The 19,478-nt window shown below is 33.9% G+C and overlaps 1 long non-coding RNA gene across 1 annotated transcript in view; it reads right to left on the reverse strand.

The window, feature by feature from the left end:
- LOC141279273 (uncharacterized) overlaps positions 1-19,478 on the reverse strand; it is a 167,199-nt gene that overhangs the window by 36,484 nt on the left and 111,237 nt on the right. The window contains exon 4 of the long non-coding RNA XR_012333245.1: positions 5,460-5,577. This is a non-coding gene — a long non-coding RNA (uncharacterized lncRNA). The remainder of the gene's footprint in view (positions 1-5,459; positions 5,578-19,478) is intronic.

Raw genomic sequence — 19,478 nt, forward strand, 5'->3', positions numbered from 1 at the left:
TTATTGTCTTACCATTCTGTGAGTCAGAGTCTGTCTATAGGTGTGGCTGGGTTATCTGGACTAAAATCAACATGTAGGAATTATTCACCATCGAATGTCTTCCACGTATAAATACTTGAAAGGGATGTGGGATAAATGACTGTGATTTGATTTACTGATTTCTGATGATATCTTGATTTTTAATATATCTTCTAAGCAAAATGCAAAATATACAATAGTAAAGAGCCATTCAGTCACTTGATTTTCCTTAAAATAGTTTAATGACATATTCATGAATTTGGAAAATGGAATCAGGGTTTTCACAAAGCTTTAAATGTTTACTTTGGAGTCCTTATAGATGTCTTGATAATTTTCAAATATCAGAGACAAATTTTAATGTGAAAGAATCATGGACCTCTGTCTGTCTCACTGATTAAAGCCTCACAGGCATGGGTATGAATTCTGATTTGAGTCTATACTAAGTACTTCCTTTTGAGTGTTTTTCTTAAGTTACTTAATATAAATAATTTTCACCTGTAAGGTAGTGCTAACTCTAGTACTTCAGCTTATCCCTTCTCCCAAAATTAAATAAGAGTCTATATATATATGACATATTCATTACTGTGCCTGCCACTGGTAACGCTCACAATAAATTTTAGAGTGGTTTTCTTCAAACTTAAATTTTACATTCTCAGCAGCCCTTAGAGCGAATTCTGAGCTAGCTGTTTCAGTGATGGAGAATTATTTCTTTTCAAAATTAAATACATGAAAATCATGTAATATAGGACCTAATATTGGGGAAAAAATCCCAAAAGATTCATCTAAAAGTCCAGGTATAAGGCTTGCTCACACATCACACTAACAAATAAAAAGAACAGACTAGGGGTCCAAATAAAATGATTTAGATTACATTCTTGTTCACCCTCTGCTCCAGCCCCTTAAACATCCAAGCTCCTCTATCTACTACAATCAGAAAGTGATGAGTTGGACCAAGAGTAGGGCTTTCTGCTTGGTTTAGATAAGCACTTCAAAGGCTGTGTGTTTATCTGAAATATCTGTCACTCTTGAAAGAGAAAAATTATTTTGGATATCTTTCCAGACCAGGTTTACTTATGATAACTTTTCCTCTTTTTAAAGTCTTCAGGATAAAAGCACAATGAAAAATCATCAAACTCTATTCTTCTGATCCAACCAAAGTCAGAAATTCTACAAACTGAATGCAATGTGTACTTCAGGAGTCAATGGAAATTCTAAATTTCCTAAATTTATCAAAGTAGCCACAAATCGTTATAGTAGATTTTCAAAGTAGGCTGCCACCTGTTTTCAAAAACCTCCTCTATTGTGCATGTCTGGAATTGATCTTATTATGTAAGGAAGGGAAAATATGGGAGAAAAGAATGACTGGGGAGAAGGCAAAAAGTATAAAAGAGAATTACAATGTTGTTACTAATGGCCATAGAAAGACCACCTGGAAACATTTTCCCAAAATGAGAATATCTCATAATGTATGTTATGCCATTTCTCTCTCTCTCTCTCTCTCTCTCTCCCTCTCTCTCTCTCTCACACACACACACACACACACACACACACACACGATACTTTTACCACTTCTCCATAACTGGAGATCTGATTTTTGCAGAAAAGTGATTTAAGGCATTTATAATCCAGAAAATAAAATAGTTTACAATAGACCTGCAACAGTCCCTATTCACCCCAACAACTAAATAAAATCAGAAATTTTTTTCATTTATTTGATGATTCAACACTTTTTTAGCAAATGCCTGTTACAGAGAAAACCCCAGTATAAGATGCTACCAGGAATACAAAATGAATGTGACTAAGAACCTGCCTTTATGTTTCTTAAAACAAATAGGAGCGGAAATTATAAATAACTTTCTGTTAAAGAAAGATGTTCTGAAATTATGTGTATATGAGGATTTCTTTGACTAGAAAAACACTCAATATTGAGTTTGTAGGCATCAAGGAGAGTTTTACAAACATGATAATATTTGAAGCCTCAAATGAGAAGGGGATTTTTTTTTCCCAACCAGAATGGGTTAGATTTAGGAGAAGCATATCTGGAAACAAAGCATGATGCGGTATTTCAGAATGAAGAGAATGAAGCACATGGAAAAATATAATCAGAAATTATGCTGAAAATGTTATTTTAAACGAGATTAAAGGAGTCCACAGTATTAGGCTGGGGCACTTGGACTTTGTTCTGCAGATAACAGGGAGCTGTTGAAAGTTTTTGGAGAAATAAATGATATGATGCAGATCTTTTAGTTCTAAACATTTTACAGGTCCCAAAGGTATTGAATGAAGTACAAAAAAGGGAATTCTTTGACTGACATACAACAAATTTCACAACTGGATCACCTTGCTGGTTGCTTAGAGTTTTCTTATTTCTTCCCTGGTACCTTTTCAGTCCTTACATGAAAGTGGATATTTTATTTTTTAGCCCCTCTGTTTGCCAGATGAGGGTTTTCTTTTCCAAAGAATAGCCCACCCTCTAACTAGAAGAGTTTAACTTTATTTTACATTAGAATTTTAAACAAGCTGCTATCTGTTTAAAGTTTTAAACAAAACTTAAATGAAAATTATAAATTTATAAATTTAATTATAAAATTATATAGTGAAAAGAACTAATTTAGTGAATGTCTTTAACAAAATTTTTCCACTGCCTTTATTGTGTATTCCTGCTGAACTTCTCTCTGATCCATTCATTATATATACAACCTTTTCTGTTTTTAAGTGAGGATTGGCACTTTGCTATAATGATTTATTACTGGTATGTAATAAACACCCAACCATCATTCTTTCACTAGTAATTAGTATCATATAGACCCCATTTTTTCAGAAAAAATTGCTGCCCACTCACTATTAGGCACAATGGAAAAGACCAGGTATTTAAATCAACAATACTGTCTTGCTGAGAAGTAAACATGTTTACATGATTACAACCTATATTGAACTGTACTCTCACAGCAAATGCCAAATATAAATATGATATTTAATTGCCCCATTCTCCTTTAAATGAAACTTGTGATTCAGGAGCTCTGCGGTAGATAAAACTGGGGGTATTTCCATGTTAAGTTCTTTTTATTTCCTAATTGTCCCTCTGGCAACCACTGTCTAAAGTTCATGCAGCATCTTTTCTTTGGTATTTCGGTGGTTTTACTGTCAGATGCTCTTACTAAAAAAAATAAGCAAAAGGCCTCTCATAAACATTCTAGTACTTGTTTGAGGCACCATGATTACTGTTTTTGTTGTCACTGTTGTTTTTCTGTGATTATTATTGCCTCTCACCAGACACATGATTTTGTGGAGTCATAAGGCTCTCGTATATGTAGGTAGAATTAGGATTTTCTTACTAAGTATTACAGGGGCTTCAGGCAGGAAGAAATTAATAATTTATTATTTGATTTAAGAAAGATGCAATATTTACTGAAGCAAACAAAATTAAGTTTCTCATTTATAATTGAATCACACCATCAACAAGACTGCTTGAAATTTCAATGGGCAGCAATAGAATTTTATGAACTACAGCTACTAATACCAAGTAGATCTTGAAAGTACATAATTTACTTATGTTCCCTTCTCCAAGCTCTTTGCTTCCCCAGAATACCGATTTATACATGAGAGGCTTGGATCGTGGCAATATTGTCTATTCTTGACTGCCATTTCTATAAATCAGGATCATTCAACATCGTTTATCACTCTAAAAGTGACCCCATTCTTTACACTAAAAATGATCTTTACATTTCCAAGGTGACTTTCGTTGAATAAAGAGAAGAAAAATGTGTTCCCTTATTTCTTAGTATTTTTCAATCCTACACAGCCTTGAGAATACACTCTATAAGGATTTAGAGCCTAAGATAATCTTAGGATGACCCATTTAATTGACAAGTAGACCTTTAACCTGCTAGATGGATACATCTTTCTAACAGAAAAACATGAATTTTGCTTTCTTGCTCAGGCATTTTTGTCAATATTGGTATAACCCTACTTATTTTTAGTAGTATAATGCCTGCACAGGGGGCAATTCCACCATGACTTTTCACAGGATCCTGAAACATAATAGGACCAAAGGTAAATTAATCAACATGTTTCTTCCTTTTCTGTAGCTCTAGGAAAGATGTTTCTTAGAATTTTTGAGTATGTCCCAAGTTTTCTTTCCTATTTAACTCATTTTTTTTCTTTTTGTCTCCTCTATGCTTTTCATTTTAAGCATTTTTCTATTTACATGTTTTCTAGTTCACTAAACTTGTTTTGTGATGTAGCCAATCTGTTCTGTAAATTGTCAAATTCAAAATTTTATATATTTTATTTTTCAAATCTAGAATTTCCATTTTATTCTTTAATATAGGTTCCAACTGCCTGCTGAAATTTACCATCATTTCATGTTTCTATCCCTTTTCTTTTCTATTTTCTTTAACGTTTTAATCATAGTTATCTTAAAATTCTTGCCAGGTAACTCTAATACCGACATCATCTGTGTATCAGGTTTTTTTTTTCTTCTATTGACTATTAGTCATATTTTTGGGCTTCTTGCCATAGCTAGAGAAAAAGAAGCAAACAGCCTCTAGGTGATGCTCTCTACTTCCAGAGAAGAGACTCCTTTCTTCCTTCCTTTCTTTCTTTCCTTTCTTTCTTTGTTTCTATCTTTCTTTTCTTCTTTCTTTCCTTCTTTCTCTCTCGCTCTTTCCTTTCTTTCCTTCTCCCTATCTTTCTCTCTTTCTTTCTTTCCTTTGTTAGGAAGATGGAATGATGTCAGACACCTCAATCCAAAACAGATTGACCTTAGTCAGGATGGGGTTGGATTCATAGTAAGTCTCAGCCTACCTCTGGTTCAACCTTATTTTTCTTGCCGAAACACCTGGGGTTTTGGTTGGGAACCTAGCTGATGTTCAGTTTCTTTACCTTGAAAGTCTACAATAAGTCCATGTCTTCTTATCTCTCTACCCTCTCACACTATATCATTCCTAGTCTGGGAAGTGCTGGAGACTGACTGCATGTTGGAGACAGGCTCCCTCTCTTGTTGGTCTTTACTTCATAAGCACTGGGAAACTGAAGGATATATCACTATGGCTTTAAGAAGCTCACAGCCTAGCCCCCCAGCCTCCTGTGTATAAACCCATAACTCGGTAAAAGTGCTTATGTAAAGCCAGCTGATCATCTGACATCTCTAAGTCTCTGATTTTTTTTTTTTTTTAATGCTAGCCCCAAGTGACCACTGAAAGTTTTCCTCTTCTCTTTCCCCTAACGGAGCTTCTTTACCTGGGATGAACCTAATCCTTAACGTTCACCCAGAATCAAGAACCACAACTGGGAGAAAGTTGCTCTTGGTTGTCGGCATAATTGGTGAAATTAAAACTCTGAGAAGGAGTAGTGAGTGAGTTAGGAGACATCCAGGAAATATGGTGGTGTATAAACAAAGTGTAAGAATGTTTCAAGAAGTATGAACTTCCATTACTCACTGATATAGCCAGAGATAACATTGTGTTGATCCTTCCTCCTTCTTGCTCTTCTGTTGTGAAATCCTATGGAAATTGAGTATGAAAGTCTCCAATATCTTTAATTTCATCTTGGTGAAATCTAAGATTGAAATCAGAAACCAGATGTTTAAAGTTAGTGATCATGAAAGGAAGAGAATTTGAGAACCTGAGAGCTTTTGACAATGCAATGTACTAATTTAGCTATTAACCTTTGTCCAAATAAATAAGGAAGGTGAATAAAATTTACACACTACTAATCTGTAGTTTGTTACCACCTAGTTAAATTTCTGTTCAGATCTATATAGTAGGGGCAAAACACTTTATGTATTAGTGGTTTGCTTTAGTAGTTCCATTTTGTGTAACCTTGAAATTATAAATATTCTTTATGAGAAAATGTATGTGTTACAAGGTTAGCTGTGCAAAATATTTTTTTTTCTCATTTAAATTCCCAAACCATGTTTGTCATGAGACTAAATTTGCTTCCTTTCTTATAATTTTTAACTATTGAATGTGAATTAATTAAAAATGTTTAAAAAATACTTAAAGGACTGTGAAATTCTTTTATAGTTGAGAACATGTCTAAAATTATTTCTTCTAGTAAGTTACTTTTTACATAAAATAAATATGTGATTCTTCAGATTTTAAAACACAATGAAAAATGTTATCTATCTATAAGCCTAACTTTCTCAGAAAGAGAATCTATTTATTATCCAAAATTGTCTTGAGTTAAATATGCAGACTTGGAGGTACAAAGCTAAAAAGAATACTAAGAATACTAATGTGGGGCATTGTTTCACACCTTATGTCCATCTACAATTAATTGACTAATGGGCATTTAGATAGGTTTTCCCAATATGACTATTGTTTTTTATCCATGTATTTGTAGTGTTTGTGTATGTACCCACTCACAAACTATTTCATCTCAAAAAACCTAACATGAGAGGTGTTTATACCACTGAACAATTTCACAGTAATCATAATTACCTTTCTAGTAAATCAATAACACAATACAAATAAAATTAATGTTCATAAATGTATAAAGGTGAACCTAATCCCGCATATAAAAAATATATCATCTTCATGCTAATTATATTTAAAATCAAATTTCTTGGAACATATGTTATGACTCACCTCCTCCCGCACATTTTTAGAAAAGGTCCAAGTTCAAAACTAGGACAACGGCTGCAAATAGGAGTTATAAAATTTTATGTGCTCATATATATGCAAACTTCAATTAGAATCAGAGAATCAAAAAACTACAATTAACCTTTGGGATCACCTATCTTCACAATGAACACACCAGAGAAAAGGATTTACCAAATTGATCCTCTTGTTTGTCTTCTGAGTACTATTCAGAAGAGGAGGAGATTTCAGAAAATTTCACAGAGCAACAACAGTTTGGTCAAAATTCTTAAATTCTGTGTTCTCACAATTTAGGTTTTTTTTCCCCCATGCCACCTCTTTCACCTACTTTGGCTTTTAAATTTTGGTAAGAGTTAAAATCCTACTCAATTTTTGAAATCCTGAGGAAACTTGTTATTTTCCTTTCTAACTCAAAATGAAATTCAAAAGGAATTAAATGAAAGCTCCAAAACACATATTATGAAATTGTGTGTATTCAAGTGAGGTCACAATAACTTTATTTTTGAATTCTACCCCGTGGCTGACATTTTTATATCATACCTCCAAGATATTGGTTGAAATCTAATTTAAATGATTTAAATGACTCTAAACTGAATAATAGCCCCATGGTCCTCTATTGATTGAAAGTAAATGTCAAGGTGATAAAAACTAATCAACTCTGTTTTACTCCATTGAAATGTTAAAAATTCCATAAACATAAAACTCACAAACAATAGTTGTCCTTACTTTAAGGACACCAGATATTGCCATTTTTATGATTCTACTAGGTTTCCAGAACAGCTTCTGGATTCACATCAGACACCTATAAATGCTTCAAGCTTTATGGCATTAAAAAGGAAGACTGCCAAAAGACTATGAATATTTCAAATAATTTTCCTCTCTTATAAACCTTTTCTAGAAGTTGAACTTCCCATATTAGTGGGAAGTTACAATTATTAATATGAATATACAGGATAATAAATCAAATGGTCAAATATAGTTGGTATTCCTAATTATTTTGAAATTATATTCTATACCAATCACTAAATTTTTTAATGTTCATTTATAAAAACAAAATTGTTGTCAGGTGATTAGTCATTTGTGAAAAATTACTGTCTGGAAAGCTTTTATGAAGCTTAAAATTTACAGTAAGTCAATTTAAGTAATTCTTTTATTCTTTCAGAATGAATGGCAATAAGTCTCAATGTGTATGTGCTACATCAGTGTGACAATCCATGGTATCAAGGTGGTATATGAAATTCTCAAACCTATGTATTTAAATATGCACCATTTCACTCAGAATTAGGAAGCACTGATTATGAATCTTGATTTAAAGATTTTTTTTCTTCTTTTTGACTATAATCTAAGAAACTCAGCCATCCTGGAAAACAACATGGCTAGATTCAGTAATAACTTCTTGTCAGTGTTGCTAAAAGTGTAATAAGACAAGACGATGTACCACATTGAATTGAATCAAAAGTAAATAAAAAATAAACGTCAAGTTAACTTGTAAAGGAAACAGGAACAGGTAATTATGGAGACACAAAAGACCCCGAATAGCCAAGCAGTCTTAAGGGAAGAAAATGGAGCTGGAGGAATCAGACTCCCTGACTTCAGACTATACTACAAAGCTATAGTAATCAAGACAATATGGTACTGGCACAAAAACAGAAATATAGATCAATGGAACAGGATAGAAAGCTCAGAGATAAACCCGTGCTCCTATGGTTAACTAATCTATGACAAAGGAAGCAAGGATATACAATGGAGAAAAGACAGTCTCTTCAAAGAGTGGTGCTGGGAAAATTGGACAGCTACATGTAAAAGAATGAAATTAGAACACTCCCTAACACCATACACAAAAATAAACTCAAAATGGATTAGAGACCTAAATGTAAGACCGGACACTATAAAACTCTTAGAAGAAAACATAGGCAGAACACTCTGTGACATAAATCACAGCAAGATTTTTTTTGATCCACCTCCTAGAGTTATGGAAATAAAAACAAAAATAAACAAATGGGATCTAATGATACTTAAAAGCTTTTTCACAGCAAAGGAAACCATAAACAAGACAAAAAGACAACCCTCAGAATGGGAGAAAATATTTGCAAATGAATCAACGGACAAAGGATTCATCTCCAAAATATATAAACAGCTCATGCAGCTCAGTATTAAAAAAGCCAACCACTCAATCCAAAAATGGGCAGAAGACCTAAATAGACATTTCTCCAAAGAAGATATACAGATTGCCAACAAACACGTGAGAGAATGCTCAACATCACTAATCATTAGAGAAATGCAAATCAAAACTGCAATGAGGTATCATCTCATACCATTTAGAATGGGCATCATCAGAAAATCTACAAACAACAAGTGCTGGAGAGGGTGTGGAGAAAAGGGAACCCTCTTGCACTGTTGGTGGGAATATAAATTGATACAGCTACTATGGAGAACAGTATGGAGGTTCCTTAAAAAACTAAAAATAGAACTACCATATGACCCAGCAATCCCACTACTGGGCATATACCCAGAGAAAACCATAATTCAAAAAGACACATGCACCCCAATGTTCATTGCAGCACTATTTCCAATAGCCAGGTCATGGAAACCACCTAAACGCCCACCAACAGACGAATGGATAAAGAAGATGTGGTACACATATATGATGGAATATTACTCAGCCATAAAAAGGAATGAAATTGGGTCATTTGTAGAGACGTGGATGGATCTAGAGACTGTCATACAGAGTGAAGTAAGTCAGAAGGAGAAAAACAAATATCATATACTAATGCATACATATGGAACATAGAAAAATGGTACAGATGAACCGGTTTGCAGGGCAGAAATAGAGACACAGATATAGAGAACAAACGTATGGATACCAATGGGGGAAAGTGGCGGGGAGTGGTGGTGGTGGGATGAATTGGGAGTTTTGGATTGACCTATATACACTAATATGTATAAAATGATAACTAATAAGAACTTTCTGTATAAAAAAATAAATAAAATGAAATTCAAAAAAAAAGAAAAAAGGAACAGATATTTAAACATTAATTTTGAAAATATTACATGATTTTGTTTGATTACACTTACACATTCCTCACATATTTATAGTTAAGTTAGAATTCTCAGAATAATCTTTTTCCTAATAAAAAATCAGATCCATCTCTTGGCACCCTGGGTATCATACTATGAAGGCTTTCTCATTTTGTTAATACTCATAATTAATCTGGGAGTCAATAGTTAGGTAAGAAGGAAGAGACTGCTGGCTAGTTCTAAAAGTGACCTCAGACTCATGTTCCAAAAAATATGCTTCGTTAAAAATATCAGATTAGAAAGGTGACATAAATCTCCTTGACAGGAAGTAGGATAAAGTTACCATTCCATAAAGACTGGACACCTAACAGAGTTGCCTAAAATTAAAATAAGCAAAGAACTTGCCAATCCTTAGCTCCCACCTAATAAATAAAAAGGTTCTGATTAAAGTAAACAAAGAGTAGACTACATAGTGTGGTATCCTTTCAGCAGGTAGGGAAGAAAAACCTGCATTCTAGACAGACCTCACCCATTCCTTTAGAGTCGTTGCTGATCTTAAGAATCAAATCTATTTAGATCCAAAATGAAAAATATTTGTTGAATTGAAAATTATTCCAAACTCGAGATCAGAGTACCAGAGTTGGCAAATGTGTTAGTTTATGTGACTGCTTTAGAAAAAAAATATTGAAATTATATTATGTGCTGTTATAAATTTAATACGTATTGCCTTTACTGAAAATATTTCAGTTATATAAAATTAGCACTAAAAATTCTGAGCAAGATGGTTATCTTCTTCCAAACATATATCCTGTGTGTAGATAGATATATTAACAGTATATTTCTCCAGCTCAGTCCTAAGATCCTTCCTGGGATTGAGACTATAACTTTTATCGCCTTGCATTTTCTATGGGACAGTACAAGGAACAAGTCACCACTCAATAAGCAATAATTAACATCCTGATTAAATAGCCCTCAAATAGATATTCTTCTAGAAGACTTCTTTCAGCAATTCTTCAAGATATCCATGGCTCATCTGTTTTATTCCTGCTGTATTTCAAGATTTCAACCTCTTCTTCATGATTTCTCTACTCCAACTGCTACTCTGATCACCTGAATAAAGGAAGTACTTCTCAGGCTTTTTTCTGATGAGACAATACACATCCAGCAGCAAAACTTTCTCTCCTTTATCTCATGCTACTGATATCTGTCCTTTAATTTGTAGAGCCATGTAAAGTACACAAATTCCTAATGTTCAGCAGCTAGAAGAGAGTTGTGAATGCTCTAATCATATATTTATTTTTCCTAAATATGTCCTCATCTATAGCTTTGCCCACAACATTCTACAGGGTGTTGAGAGGAAAAGGAACCATAATAAGATTCAAAACACCTAAGTTTAATCCTAATTCCAATACTACTTTGGGCATGTCTTTGGGAAATTCTATAGTTTTCTCATTAGTAGCATAAAGGAACCAGTCTAGATAAACATAGACCCATTACATAATGTACAGTTCTACGTTTCTCCAGAAGGATCAACTTTTTGTCATAAGTATCCTATGTGATAGAATGGAGGAAAAAAATGGTTAGGAACCAACTTATATTAAAATCCAATCCCATTATTCACTACCTGTGTTTTTTTGGTACTTTATTGAATGTTTCTGAATCTTGGTACTCATTTGTAAAACTAAACTAGTAGTAGATACCTTTCATGCTTGTTATGTGTTTTACATGATGGAGTAGAGCTAAGGGCTAAATTAACATTAACCTCCTTTACCCATTATTCAAGGCACAAGTCAAATTGCATGCCTTCTTGATGGTTTTAATAATTTATTTTATTTAAGGCAATACTATACTAGGTATTCAGTTTTTTAAACATATGAATCATTCTCTAGAAGTAATCTTTCCTTATTCTTTATTATTTCATTATTAATAATGATCACTATGTGATGAATTGCGGTACTGAGTTAAAGCTGATTTCATAATACAAGTGTTCTTATGTATGTTGTGTTTAAGACTAATAAAAAGGGTCCTGAGTTTGTCCTACATAATAAAGAGTAATGGAATATGTGAGTAGTGAATATAAATCCATTGCACTGAATCAGGGATGTTAATTTTAAAAGAGCCTAGGAGTTAGTAAGAATGTGTGAATGAGTGTCTGGGTTTTGATCTTGAGAAGCCGAGAGTTGTGAAGATGCAGAAACCCAACTCTGCACTTGGAAGAGACTAGGGTTTCAATGAAAATACAGGTCATTGTGTAGATTGGGCTGTCAGTTCATGAACTCTAAATAACAGAACTAAGCAAAAGGAAGATAGAAGATAATTATAATCAAAGCAATTCTAGAGAATGAGTAATTTAAAAAATGCCATTGAAATAAAACTGCAGTCATCCTGAAATTTTTTGTAGAATGTTTCATTTTGGTTTTTGATCATGCCCACTTCATGCTTAAATGACCAGGGTAGGAGCAAACAATAAGATTTAGATTGATAGTCCAGAAATAAGTTTGTTTATAGTCAGTTTTGTGGTGTGCATTTAGCTAAGCATGGATATTTGGAGTTACAGAATCTTACACATCTCTGAAGATACATACTTTGTTCATGGTGTCATAAACCTTCTCTACTGAGGGTTCATTATTTAAAGAAACCTTTGCTTTATGCTTTTAACTGTGCCTGATCTTGACATTTAAGAGTAAAATAGTTTTGTTTTCAACTAAAGTTTTTTGTTTCATGCCAAGAGAGAAATTTTGAAGTCTAACTGCAGAAGTTACCATATTCATCAAATCAACTTTTTAGAAATCACTCATTCATTCCAATGGATCAACGAGTTTAAGTGCAGACAACCTGCAAAGTCGTGTTCACAAAATTAGAGTTCCAATTTTAATGTTTCACAGTTCAACAATTATAAGATAAAAAACATCATTGAGAGTCTACAGTTCAGTAGAACATGTCATTTGACTGTTTTTTGGGGTTGAAGAGGAATGGTGATTTTAACACCCTGGCTGTTAATCTGACCATATTATATACTGTTATACTTATTCATCAACTATTGCTCAATTTTTCAGGAATGTATACATTTTTCATCAATAAAACACAGGAAGATAACCTGGATATAAATATAGGTTATTTGAACTTAATCCAAAAAGGAAATCCACAGCTCTTCTAAATGTTAACACTAGAGCGGTTCAAGAAGTCTTTAGAGGAGCCAGCCCAGAAGCCAATGGAGGACACAGATGCTGCCTCTGGAAACACATTGGAACAACCTCCATCTGGGGCCCTCAGTGTGCCAAGTTCTTCTCATAAGTGGTTACAGCAGTTAGGTTCTTTGCTCCAGATGAGAGACAAAGGCACCAAAGGGAACTATTCTCCACCCTACAATCAACAAGAAAATGCTGTGCTGAGTGAAATTACAATTATACAGTGACATGTTAATGAGCTTTGAAAATGTTTGGTTGGATAAGAGAAAAGTATCTGGATTGACTAAAACAACTAAGTATCTGAAAATACAATACACATTATTAGCTACAAGTCGGTGTGCTAGAGTGTATTTGCCTACATGGGTGCATTTGTGGAGAAGTTGTGTGAATACCACCAAGATGTTCTTGTGCATGCTCATACACTCAGTTTAATAAAATGTCTCCATCTGAATTAAGAAATAACTTCAGAATATTACCTTGTTATTGAAATGATCTGAGGAAAGCGGTATAACTTTCAGCAAATTTTAGATAGGACTATCAAGTCCAGGAACAACTTGATAAGTAAATTTTGAAAAGTAAATTTTCAAATTTTGAAAAGTAAATTTTCTTGGAAAAGTTTTACTTTTTATATAGATCAAGTTACAAACCCTGGTGGTTATGGCCTGCTGGGATCCGTGCCCACAAACTATTCAGTTCTCATAACTGTAAATTAACTTGGTCAAGGTACTTGAATTTAAAAAAAAAAAAAGAAAAAATCCCTGGTAAGTAGCTAAAAGGAACCCTGAATACATGACAACATAATTTACATCAGTTCAAATTCTCTGCTGACTCTTATATTTACCTGTATATTAATTGAAAAACTAGATTAATTGTTTCTATGTAGTCACCTAGTTTTTCCCTCATCCTCATGTCTCACCCAATTATAACACTTACTCCATCACCATGTTTCCTGGTCTACTGTTCCAGTTCTTCCAAAATTAGGTTACTGCCAAGATTGTAGGATGAAAGTTACCAATTGCAAAGTTTAAGCACAAGGTGACTGTTTCTCAATGGGTGACCCCAAACTTAAGCTCCAAATGCATCCGCATGATGTTAAGGTGTTTGTTTACAATGAAGATACTGCATCAGCTTTGTTTTGAATAGCCTATAATTAATGATCCATTAAGTGGCTAAATATGCAAGTGGTTTGACTTATAATGGTTAAGAAAAAAATAAATTTACCACAATATAGCCTCTCATGTATATACCAATATTCTTTCTTAAGTATGAAAAACATGTAAAGCTAGTATATGCCATGGTCTTTAATTATAGAATGCTTAGAGAATGTGTACAATTCCTGTTTCATGTTGAGGAGAGAAAAGAGTGATTGCAGAGCTAGAATTCTGACACCTTGCACTTAAGGCTAGGATTCCCCAACTGTAGCCCCTGTAGCTGCAAGCACAGTCTTCTGTCTTCTTACTTAAAGTACGGTTCATGGACTGGTAGGGTCATAATTAGCATTATACAGAAGCTTGTTAAAAATTTAGAAACTCATTCCCTTCCTCAAGACCATATAAATCAGAATCTGTTTTGCAATTTAACAAGATCCCCAGATGATTGATTATACATTAAATTTCAAGAAATACTACTCTAATATGCAGGTTCATCCAGTCACTTGGGCTTCCTTACCATTCTAGAATGTTTCTGTATATGTTGTTAGATACTTCGTCTTGACATTCCTGGTATATCCTAACCCAGGGGGGTGAAGGAAATTGCCATGAAACAGGCCTATGGCTAATTTTATAGGTAGAGATGCCAGGAAACTTTTGGCAGTACGAATACAAACAGTTCCTAAACTAGTAGTTCTCAAAACTGGCTTTGCATTAAAGTCACCTGGAGAATTTTTAAAAATTACCCTTGCAGGAGCCTACCCTAAAACAATTAAATCAGGATTACTAGAGGTGAGACAAGGTTATTGGGAATTTTGAAAAGCTTCCAAGGAGATTCTAATTTTCACCCAAGGTAAATCCACCACACTACAGAAAATTTAGCAGGGATTTTTAACGGAATTAAATTGAAATCTACCACATTATGGAAAATTTAACAGGGACTTTAATTGAATTAAAGTGGTCTGGGCCACTTCAATTAAAATCTTACAATCTTTTATGTAAGACGGTTAAATATATAAAGATCCAGGACCCAAACAAATCCAAACTGAAAGTGCTACTCATATTTTTAATAAGCACAAACACATTGCACACCTATAATTATGACTAAACTTTGTTCTAAATTAAACCACAGTAAATTTTTCTGGATAGAGCAAAACTTCTCTACTACTTGTAAATAACCAGAATCGGAATTTAATTGCAAGTAGGTGGAGTGATCTGGAGAGGGTTTAATTAAATTATACCAGCCAATGATGAATAATTTTAAAAGGATTTTCTTTCTTTCTAATCTATATACTTTTTCTTAGTCTTGCCTCATTGCACTATCAAGGACTTCCTTACAATGTTGAAACGGAATGATGAGTGAGGACATCCTTGCCTTGTTCCCAATTTCAGGGGGAAGCATACAGTCTCTTGTAATTAAGTATGATGTTAGCTATAACTTTCTAAAAATGCTCTTTATCAATTTGAAGAAGTTCCTCTCTGTTAAGGTTTGCTGAGGGTTTTTAACTATGAATGGGTGTTGGATTTTGTTAAATACTTTTTCAACATTAATTATATTATCATATGATTTTTTTTTTTAGCCTGCTGATGTGGAAAATTCCATCATTTTAATTTTGATGGATGAACCAACCTTGGATACCTGGAAGAGGAGGTCATCAAGAAAAGGTGACCAGCAGTTGACACTAGAGCTGTACCTGAGCAATCAGAGGCTCCTTGCCCTCTTCCCTGTTCTTGGAATTTACGTTCCACTCACCGTTCCTACAGCCAGAGCTGTTTTCAAGGACAGTCTTGAAAAAGCAACATGTTGTTGAGACAATCTAGATGGTATACGTGACTGAACCCAGTTTAAAGCCTCTATTAAAACCTTTAAGATTCTGGCAGGCAGTTATAGAGATCTACTCCTCTTGTGGCTGCCCAAGGCAAGCCTTATATGTAAGTTCCCTTGCTTGTTAAACCTGCCACCTACCACCCATCTGAACTGGTCTGCCTCTTTCTTCAGTCTCTCCTTGCCCTTCAGTTATGGGATCCAGTTTATGAACCAACACCACTTGGATGTGGTGTATAATTCCTTTCATTTTATTGTGGAATTTTGCATTTATATTCACAAGAGACATTGGTCTATAGTTTTCCTTCCTTGTAATACCTTTATCTGGTTTTGGTGTTAGGGTAATACTGGCCTCAGAGAATGAGTTAAAGAGTGTTCTCTCTGAGTCTAGTTTCTGGGGAGATTATGGAGAATTGGTATCATTCTTCCTTAAATGTTTCATAGAGTTCACAAGTGAAACTATCTGAACCTGTTGCTTTTTCTTCGAAGATTATTAATCAGTGATTCAATTTATTTAATAGATATAGAGCTATCCAAGTTATCTGTTTCTCCTAGTGTGATTTTGATAGTTTGTGTCTTTCATGGAATTGGTCCATTTTATTTAAGTTATCAAATATGTGGACATAGAGTTGTTCTAAATATTCCTTGTATATTCTTTTAATATTCATGGGATCTGTAATGATGACCCCCTTCTTGGCAATTTGTGTCCCCTGTTTTTGTTGTTGTATTTTTTGTTTGTTTTGCTTAGACAGGTTAAAAACATCAATTTTTTTCTGAGAACATTTCTTGCCGGGCAAGTCTGCTGGCAATGAATTTTATTAGTATTAGTTCTGGTTTATCTGAGAAAGTTTTTTTTTGTTGCGGTACGCGGGCCTCTTACTGTTGTGGCCTCTCCTGTTGCGGAGCACAGGCTCCAGACGCGCAGGCTCAGCGGCCATGGCTCACGGGCCCAGCCGCTCCGCGGCATGTGGGATCTTCCCGGACCAGGGCACGAACCCGTGTCCCCTGCATCGGCAGGCGGACTCTCAACCACTGCGCCACCAGGGAAGCCCCTGAGAAAGTTTTTATTTCTGCTCACTTTTGAGGGATAATTTTGCTAGCTACAGTATTATTGTTTAAATTAAATTTAACGTATGTGAATAGAATGAATCTGAGCTAAGCTTAATCTTTTGTGGAGGATCAAACTGAATTGATTTTAGCTTACTTGAATAAACAAGAATGTTTCTGGACTAGGGTTATTTGTAAAAAATTTTATTTAATTGAATTAGAAAAATCAAGTATCTAATATGGTTTAAACATACTGACTCTTGACACTTTGCTTTTCATATATTAAAGTGTTTTGAATTAATTTGGATTACATTGACACATTCTATCTCATTATAAAATGATTTTATAAGGATTATATATAATATTTTGCCTATTTTGAAATTATATTCTATAGAATTATTCTGCTTTAAATGGCTTGAATTAATTCATTTAGTCTGTTCTAAATGTATTTTATTTAAATATTTTAATATTAAGAAAATGTTATTCTCTGGGTTAAATTTTATTTCTTTAAATGGCTCTTTTTTCATTTTGTTCAGATTAAATTGATTGAATCTACTTGATTTAGACTTATCCAGAGAGAGATATAAGATGTGCTTTTATAAGATGTGCTTCTTATTAATGGTGTTTTGCTGGTTAATGCAATTAGGCATATGTAAGATTTTCAAAAAAGTGACTTATAAAGATTAATTTCTCAGATAGCAAATGCTTTCTGGCTTATTTTACTTATTATAATTACACAACGTTCATCCATGTTGTTACAAATGGCAGGATTTCCTTTTTATGGTTGAATAATATTCCATTGTATACATATGCCACATCTTCTTTATCCATTTATGCATCAGTGGACAGTAGGTTGTTTCTATGTCTCAACTATCGTAAATAATGCTGGAATAGTACAGATATCTCTTCCAGATAGTGATTTCATTTCCTTTGGAGATACACCCAGAAGCTGAATTGTTATATCACAAGGTAGTTCAATATTTATTTTTTTGAGGAACCTTCATAATGTTTTCCATAGTGGCTGTACCGATTTACATTCCTACCAACAGTGTACAAGTGCTCCCTTTTTCCACATTCTCACCAGCACTTGTTTTCTCTTGTCTTTTTTATAATAGCCATTCTAACAGGTATGAGGTTCTCATTGTGGATTTTGTTTACATTTCCCTGATGATTAGTGATGTTGAGTACCTTCTCATGTACCTGTTAGTTATTTGAATATCTTCTTTTGAAAACTGTCTATTCAGATTGATTGGCCATTTTTAAATTGGATTATTTGGTTTTTTGCTATTGAGTTGTATGGACTTCTTATCAAATACGTGATTTGTAAATATTTTCTTCTAATCCATAAGTTGTCTTTTCATTTTGTTAATAGTTTTCTTTGTTGTACAGGAGTTTTTTAGTTTGATATAGTCCCACTTGTTTATTTTTGCTTTTGTTGCTTGTGCTTTCAGTGTCATATCCAAAAATATTACTGACAAGATCAATGTCGAAAAGCTTTGACATTTTTCCTATGCTTTTTTCTAGGCATTTTTATGTTTTTCAGGTTCTACATTTAAGTCTAAATATCTGGCTAGACAGGGCTTTTACAGGCCTATATAATAAATATAGTAATTAACTTATGCTATTTCTATTCTCACTAGAATGTAAACACTATGAGAGCAGAAATGTTTGACACACCACTGTATCCTTAGCACCTAAACCCAAAGCCTAACAAATATATAAATACAATGACTGAATCTTATATGTACATAAGGGCTTCACGGTTTCTAGAAACACTTCTATGAACATGCATTTTGTTACCTGCGATCCTTATGAAATCTAACTTTGTCATTCTTATTTTATATATGAAGAAACTGAGGCTCAGACAGGTGAAGAGAGCTGCTCAACATTCCCCCAAATTTATGCATTCTGACTTTTCCTGTTATCATAGGTTTGTAGCCTGAAATAAATGCTGACACATAATAGATACTCATAATTTTCTGGCCCTAAGGAAGAGAAAATAAGGCACATTATTAATTGTTAACTCTTTGTTTTACAGGGCCTGTTTTTCACTCTCCGATAACTGCAGTTTTTCGGCGGGTATGTGGCTATTGGATAATCGAGGTAAATTTCCTAGTGAGTAATTTTATACAGTATGCTTCTATTAAAAGCAAACATAGGCAGCTGTATATCACAAGGAAAAATTTGCATTAACTTGAAAGATAAAGCATGAGTCTTTGAAGGATATTTGTGCAATGCTTGCTTCAGACCATAGTTCCTGGGGGCTCCGGTGACACAAGTTCATTCTCCTCTGCTGTTAGGGTTACCTTAATAGAAATTTTAAGAATCATTGACTGATAAATGCTAGATAGGTTGATGTGCTGGGCAGGATTTTGATGAAGTTTCTTTTTTGATTTCTGTTTTGTTTGGTGCAGCAAGTCCTGCTCTTGCAGAAAATCTGAGAGCAAGGACACTGTCAGTGATGGTTGTTCCTTTTGTTGCCATCTTTTGTTTGTGAAATTGGAGAAGTTACCCAACATCTATAAATCTTAGACTCTCCTCATTTATAAAAAAAGACAGGAGCATTTGCTATCTGAGAAATTAATCTTTATAAGTCACTTTTTTGAAAATTTTACACATGCCTAATTGCATT

Source organism: Tursiops truncatus, chromosome 8, assembly GCF_011762595.2.
Source record: "Tursiops truncatus isolate mTurTru1 chromosome 8, mTurTru1.mat.Y, whole genome shotgun sequence".
NCBI lineage: Eukaryota > Metazoa > Chordata > Mammalia > Artiodactyla > Delphinidae > Tursiops > Tursiops truncatus.